The sequence below is a fragment of the Triticum urartu genome, chromosome 7 (genome assembly GCF_003073215.2).
Source record: "Triticum urartu cultivar G1812 chromosome 7, Tu2.1, whole genome shotgun sequence".
NCBI lineage: Eukaryota > Viridiplantae > Streptophyta > Magnoliopsida > Poales > Poaceae > Triticum > Triticum urartu.
The window spans coordinates 642,809,437-642,817,209 of record NC_053028.1 but is presented as its reverse complement, the minus strand read 5'-3'; positions in this window follow the sequence as shown (position 1 = coordinate 642,817,209).

Below are 7,773 nucleotides of genomic sequence, written 5' to 3'. Positions count from 1 at the left end.
TGACCAAGCTAAGCACTTCTCCCATTGAAAGAACTACCAATCTAGTTGGCCAAAACAAACAAATAATTCGAAGAGACTTGCAAAGATAACTCAATCATACATAAAAGAATTCAGAGAAGATTCAAATATTATTCATAGATAAGTTGGATCATAAACCCACAATTCATCGGTCTCAACAAACACACCGCAAAAAGAAGATTACATCGAATAGATCTCCACGAGAGAGGGGGAGAACATTGTATTGAGATCCAAAAAGAGAGAAGAAGCCATCTAGCTACTAGCTATGGACCCGAAGGTCTGAAGTAAACTACTCACACTTCATCGGAAGGGCTATGGTGTTGATGTAGAAGCCCTCCGTGATGGATGCCCTCTCCGGCGGAGCTCCGGAACAGGCCCCAAGATGGGATCTCGTGGATACAGGAAGTTGCGGCGGTGGAATTAGGTTTTTGGCTCCGTCTCTGGTCTAATGGGGGTACGTAGGTATATATAGGAGGAAGGAGCACGTCGGTGGAGCTCCGAGGGGCCCACGAGGCAGGGGGCGCGCCCAGGGGGGGCGCCCTCCACCCTCGTGACCTCCCCGGAAACTTCTTGGAGTAGGGTCCAAGTCTCCTGGATCACGTTCGGTGAGAAGATCATGTTCCCGAAGGTTTCATTCCGTTTGGACTCCGTTTGATATTCTGTTTCCTCGAAATACTGAAATAGGCAAAAAACAGCAATTCTGGGCTGGGCCTCCGGTTAATAGGTTAGTCCCAAAAATAATATAAAAGTGGAAAATAAAGCCCAATATAGTCCAAAACAGTAGATAAAGTAGCATGGAGCAATCAAAAATTATAGATACGTTGGAGACGTATCAGGCATCCCCAAGCTTAATTCCTGCTCGTCCTCGAGTAGGTAAATGATAAAAAGAGAATTTTTGATGCGGAGTGATACTTTGGCATAATTTCAATGTAAATCTTCTTAATCATGGTATGAATATTCAGATCCGAAAGGTTCAAGACAAAAGTTCATATTGACATAAAAATGATAATACTTCAAGCATACTAATCAAACAATTATGTCATCTCAAAATAACATGGCCAAAGGAAGTTCATCCCTACAAAATCATATAGTTAGGCTATGCTTCATTTTCGTCACACAAAGATGTTCCCAACTTCTATACCCCCGATGACAAGCCAAGCAATTGTTTCATACTCAAATAATCTCAAACTTTTTCAACCTTCACGCAATACATGAGCGCGAGCCATGGACATAGCACTATGGGTGGTATAGAATATGATGATGGGGATTGTGTGGAGAAGACAAAAAAGGAGAAAGTCTCACATCAACGAGGCTAATCAATGAGCTATGGAGATGCCCATCAATTGATGTTAATGCAAGGAGTAGGGATTGCCATGCAACGGATGCACTAGAGCTAATGCTCAACAAAAGAAACTAGTGGGTGTGCATCCAACTTGCTTGCTCATGAAGACCTAGGGCATTTTGAGGAAGCCCATCGTTGGAATATACAAGCCAAGTTCTATAATGAAAAATTCCCACTAGTATGAACAAGACAACTTATGAGACTCACTATATGAAAATCATGGTGCTACTTTGAAGCACAATATATGAGACTCACTACATGAAGAACAAGGTGCTACTTTGAAGCACAAGTGTGGAAAAAGAGATAGTAGCATTGCCCTTTTTATTTTCTCTTTTTTTGGGCCTTTCTTTTTTCTTCTTTTTGGCCTTTCTCTTTTTTTTTGATTGGGCAATGCTCTAATAATGATGATCATCACACTTCTATTGATTACAACATAATGATTACAACTCGATACTAGAACAAGATATGACTCTATATGAATGCCTCCGGCGGTGTACCGGGATGGTGCAATGAATCAAGAGTGACATGTATGAAAAATAATGCATGGTGGCTTTGCCACAAATACGATGTCAACTACAAGATCATGCAATGGCAATATGACAAAAGTAAAGCATGTCATGATGATGATGATGATGATGATGATGATGATGGAGTTGCATGGCAATATATCTCGGAATGGCTATGGAAATGCCATGATAGGTAGGTATGGTGGCTGTTTTGAGGAAGATATAGGGAGGTTTATGTGTGAAAGAGCGTATCATATCACGGGGTTTGGATGCACCGGCGAAGTTTGCACCAACTCTCAATGTGAGAAAGGGCAATGCACGGTACCGAAGAGGCTAGCAAATGGCGGAAAGGTAAAAGTGCGTATAATCCATGGACTCAACATTAGTCAAAAGAACTCATATACTTATTGCAAAAATTTAGAAGTCATCAAAAATCAAGTACTACGCGCATGCTCCTAGGGGGATAGATTGGTAGGAAAAGACCATCGCTCGTCCCCGACCGCCACTCATAAGGATGCACAAGCCAGGTACACTTCATGCTTCAAATTTGTTACACAACTTTAACCATACGTGCATGCTACGGGACTTGCTAACTTCAACACAAGTATTTCTCAAATTCACAACTACTCAACTAGCACGACTATGATATTATCACCTCCATATCTCAAAACAATTATCAAGCATCAAACTTATCTTAGTATTCAACCCACTAAAAAGAAAGTTTCACATATCTTGAATACCAAGTATATTAACATTAAGCAAATTACCATGCTATTAACGACTCTCAAAATAATCTAAGTGAAGCATGAGAGATCAAGTTTCTTTAAAACAAACCACCACCATGCTCTAAAAGATCTAAGTGAAGCACTAGAGCAAAAAATTATCACGCTCAAAAAGATATAAGTGAAGCACATAGAGTAAACTATCAAGCTCAAAAGATATAAGTGAAGCACATAGAGTATTCTAACAAATTTCAATTCATACATGGCTCTCTCAAAAGGTGTGTACAGCAAGGATGATTGTGGTAGACTAACAAGCAAAGACACAAATAATACAAGACGCTCCAAGCAAAACACATATCATGTGGTGAATAAAAATATAGCTCCAAGTAAATTACCGATGGAAGTGGACGAAAGAGGGGATGCCTTCCGGGGCATCCCCAAGCTTTGATTTTTGGTGTCCTTGGATTATCTTGGGGGTGCCATGGGCATCCCCAAGCTTAGGCTCTTGCCACTCCTTGTTCCATAATCCATCAAAAGAATTCACCCAAAACTTGAAAACTTCACAACACAAAACTCAATAGAAATCTCGTGAGCTCCGTTAGAGAAAGAAAACAAAAGACTACTTTTAAGGTACTGTAGTGAACTTGTTTATTTGTATTGGTGTTAAACCTACTGTATTCCAACTTCTCTATGGTTTATAAACTATTTTACTAGCCATAGATTCATCAAAATAAGCAAACAACACACGCAAAACAGAATCTGTCAAAAACAGAACAGTCTGTAGTAATCTGTTACTAACGCAAACTTCTGGAACCCAAAAAATTCTACCAAAATTAGACGACCTGGGCAATTTGTTTATTGATCAGCAGCAATTGGAATCACTATTTTATCACGTTCTGGTGATTTTTGACAATTCGGGCACTGAGCGCAAAGATTCTGGAAATTACAGCAAGATCAAATAACTATCTTCCAAGAAGATCTAATAGGTTTAACTTGGCACAAACACTAATTAAAAGATAAAACCACATCTAAACAGAATCTAGATGGATTATTTATTCCTAAACAGAACCAAAAAAAAAAACACAAAATAAAATTGGGTTGCCTCCCAACAAGCGCTATCGTTTAACGCCCCTAGCTAGGCATAAAAGCAAGGATAGATCTGGGTATTGCCATCTTTAATTTTCAACTTTTTAGCAGAGTCATGCTCGAATAGGGGGGTTCTTCCCTCTTCCCTTTTTAGATCTAAAGAATCCAACCGTTTATTGCAAAGAGTAATCAACATATTCATACGGTTAAGATTTCCGCTAATATTTTTAAGAGGCTCAAGAGACTTTTGTAAAATCTTTGTTACTTCGCAAATCTTCTCAAACACTTGGGTTTCTTCCTGGGTAGGATGAGATCCTCCCTTTTGGGGTGGTGTTCCCACTATTCCCTCTATAATCTCATGCGCAATACCGGGATCAATATTAATGAAATTTCCCTTGGCCATGCAATCCAAGAGTTGTCTATGCGTCATGTTTAACCCAACATAAAAATTGCGAAGAAGAATTCTAAAGTTCACCTCTAGGGTGCACTTACGATAAGATTCCATCATCCTATACCAAGCATCTTTTAAGTTTTCTCCTTGCCGTTGCTTGAAGTGAAGAACTTCAACTCGGGAGACATAGGAGCGGATAAGGAATTCGACATAGCAACAGGTAAGCAAACTAACACACGAGCAAACAAAAGGCAAAGGGAAAAAGAGGAGGAGATTGGGAAAGAGAGGAAAATAAAACGGCAAGGGTGAAGTGGGGGAGAGGAAAACGAGAGGCAAATGGCAAATAATGTAATGCGAGAGATAGAGATGTGATGGGTACTTGGTATGTTTGACTTTTGCGTAGGCTTCCCCGGCAACGGCGCCAGAAATGCTCGTTGATGGGAGTAAATCTTGACTTGACTTGGCGTAGGCCTCCCCTGGAAACGGGCGCCAGAAAATGCTCGTATGAGCGAGAGTAAATCTTGACTGACTGGCGTAGGCCTCCCCGGCCAACAGCGCCAGAATCCTTCTTGCTACGTCTCGAGCTAGCGTTGGTTTTCCCCGATAGGAGGGGGTGATGCAGCACAGTAGCGTAAGTATTCCCTTAGTTTTTGAGAACCAACGTATCAATCCAATAGGAGGTCACGCGCAAGTCCCTCGTACCTGCACAAAATGGTAGCAACTCGCAACCAACGCTTAGGGGTTGTCAATCCCTTCACGGTCACTTACGAGAGTGAGATATGATAGAGATAATATTTTTGGTATTTTTGGTATAAAGATGCAAAGTAAAAAGTAAAAGCAAAAGAAGTAAAATAAAGTAATGGAAATTAATATGATGAGAATAGACCCGGGGGCCATAGGTTTCACTAGTGGCTTCTCTCAAGAGCATAGATATTCTACGGTGGGTGAACAAATTACTGTTGAGCAATTGATAGAATTGAGCATAGTTATGAGGTTATCTAGGTATGATCATGTATATAGGCATCACGTCCGTGACAAGTAGACCGACTCCTGCCTGCATCTACTACTATTACTCCACTCATCGACCGCTATCCAGCATGCATCTAGAGTATTAAGTTAAAAACAGAGTAACGCCTTAAGCAAGATGACATGATGTAGAGGAATAAATTCATGCAATATGATAAATACCTCATCTTGTTATCCTCGATGGCAACAATACAATACGTGCCTTGCAACTCTTTCTGTCACTGAGTAAGGACACCGCAAGATTGAACCCAAAGCTAAGCACTTCTCCCATTGCAAGAACTACCAATCTAGTTGGCCAAACCAAACGGATAATTCGAAGAGACTTGCAAAGATAACTCAATCATACATAAAAGAATTCAGAGAAGATTCAAATATTATTCATAGATAAGTTGGATCATAAACCCACAATTCATCGGTCTCAACAAACACACCGCAAAAAGAAGATTACATCGAATAGATCTCCACGAGAGAGGGGAGAACATTGTATTGAGATCCAAAAACAGAGATTAAGAAGCCATATAGCTACTAGCTATGGACCCGAAGGTCTGAAGTAAACTACTCACACTTCATCGGAAGGGCCATGGTGTTGATGTAGAAGCCCTCCTGATGGATGCCCTCTCCGGCGGAGCTCCGGAACAGGCCCCAAGATGGGATCTCATGGATACAGGAAGTTGCGGTGGTGGAATTAGGTTTTTGGCTCTGTCTTTGGTCTAATGGGGGTACGTAGGTATATATAGGAGGAAGGAGCACGTCGGTGGAGCTCCGAGGGGCCCACCGGGCAGGGGGGCGCGCCCAGGGGGGCGCCCTCCACCCTCGTGACCTCCCCGGAAACTTCTTGGAGTAGGGTCCAAGTCTCCTGGATCACGTTCGGTGAGAAGATCACGTTCCCGAAGGTTTCATTCCGTTTGGACTCTGTTTGATATTCTGTTTCCTCGAAATACTGAAATAGGCAAAAAACAGCAATTCTGGGCTGGGCCTCCGGTTAATAGGTTAGTCCCAAAAATAATATAAAAGTGGAAAATAAAGCCCAATATAGTCCAAAACAGTAGATAAAGTAGCATGGAGCAATCTAAAATTATAGATACGTTGGAGACGTATCATGGCTCGGCCGGAAAGATTGAGATTTGGTTCTTTAATTCCTGTAAATCCAAAACACGCCTGAAAATCATGAAACTTGGCATGGTGTCATGACCTGGCACGAACATTGACGGTGTCCTGGACTAGGGGGTACTCAACACATCATTTCCCGATCAGATAGATTGGGCCGAGGACCCCCGTGGCCGTATACTCATGGGCCAGTTCGGACAGCTGCCGCATACAAGGAAGATTCCACAAAGACTTGGCGATAGACAAGGACTTCTCCCCACCGGCGTATTTGGCTAGGACTCTTGTTAACCTAGGCCTCTGGTGCATTATATAAACCAGGGCCAGGCTAGTCGATAGATCAGATATGCACATCAACAATCATACCATAGGCTAGCTTCTAGGGTTTAGCATCTCTGATCTCGTGGTAGATCAACTCTTGTACTACCCATATCATCAATATTAATCAAGCAGGACGTAGGGTTTTACCTCCATCAAGAGGGCCCGAACCTGGGTAAAACTTCGTGTCCCCTGCCTCCTGTTACCATCGATCCTAGACGCACAGTTCGGGACCCCCTACCCGAGATCCGCCGGTTTTGACACCGACATTGGTGCTTTCATTGAGAGTTCCGCTGTGTGATCGACAAAAGGATCGATGGCTCGCCTGCAGATCAACTGCGACTTCGGCATCTTCGTCACCAGCTCGACTGGTCACCTTGGTTCGACCAAGAACTGTGCCCGTGTTCGGATCACCATGTTCGGACGAGGGCCTTCATCAACACCAACTCCGATCTCTATCAAGATCATGGAGGAATCGTCCATGGAGCTCGGGGGCTCAACGTCAACATTGCCCTCGGGCGACGTGCTGTTTTTCCGGACAGCGAACGCGTATCCGCCGCCACCGCCTCCTCGAGCGTCGCTTTAACGATCGCTTTGGTGGAATTGTGCGGAATCGAGTCTACAACAACCCTGGAAAATTTCGTCGAGTTCCGATGGAGGAATCTCTGGCAATCTACGATATACCGGAGCCCTGTCAAATCTGGACGGGAATCTGGATGAGTTTAGGGCGTGGTGTCCAGCTTCTAGCTCGGACGTCCTTTGGAAGATCCAACCGTTGATCGGCTGCGGAATTCCTATATCTACCACCTCTCAAAATTTCAGCTCGATCCGACTGTCCAAACTCCGGGAACCTTCCGATTAGTGCATCACTTTTCGGATCTGTTTTCTGCGCGAAAACGAATCCGACCCGAGTTCATCTTTTTTATGAACGGGATTTCGGACATCCCTTTTGAAGGAAGTTTTGTATGGGGTATTGTGTTTTGTTCCCGAACACATCCCACTAACTTTAAGATCTTTTGAACATGATCTTCAACATCATGCTGGTGTCAAACCAGTCCGGCAATATTGCTCCACGGCTGCCGACCTGCGCTAGACACGTCGTCACTTTGTTGAGCCGAGCTCAACTTCTTCGGATCATCATCTCGGCAAGCCGAACAAGAGTCCGGCATCGCGAAGGATAAATCATCATCCAACATCGCCGCCCCACGGATTACACGGAGCGGGCATACCGGCATCGCCGCACGGTTCGCTTCATCAAGC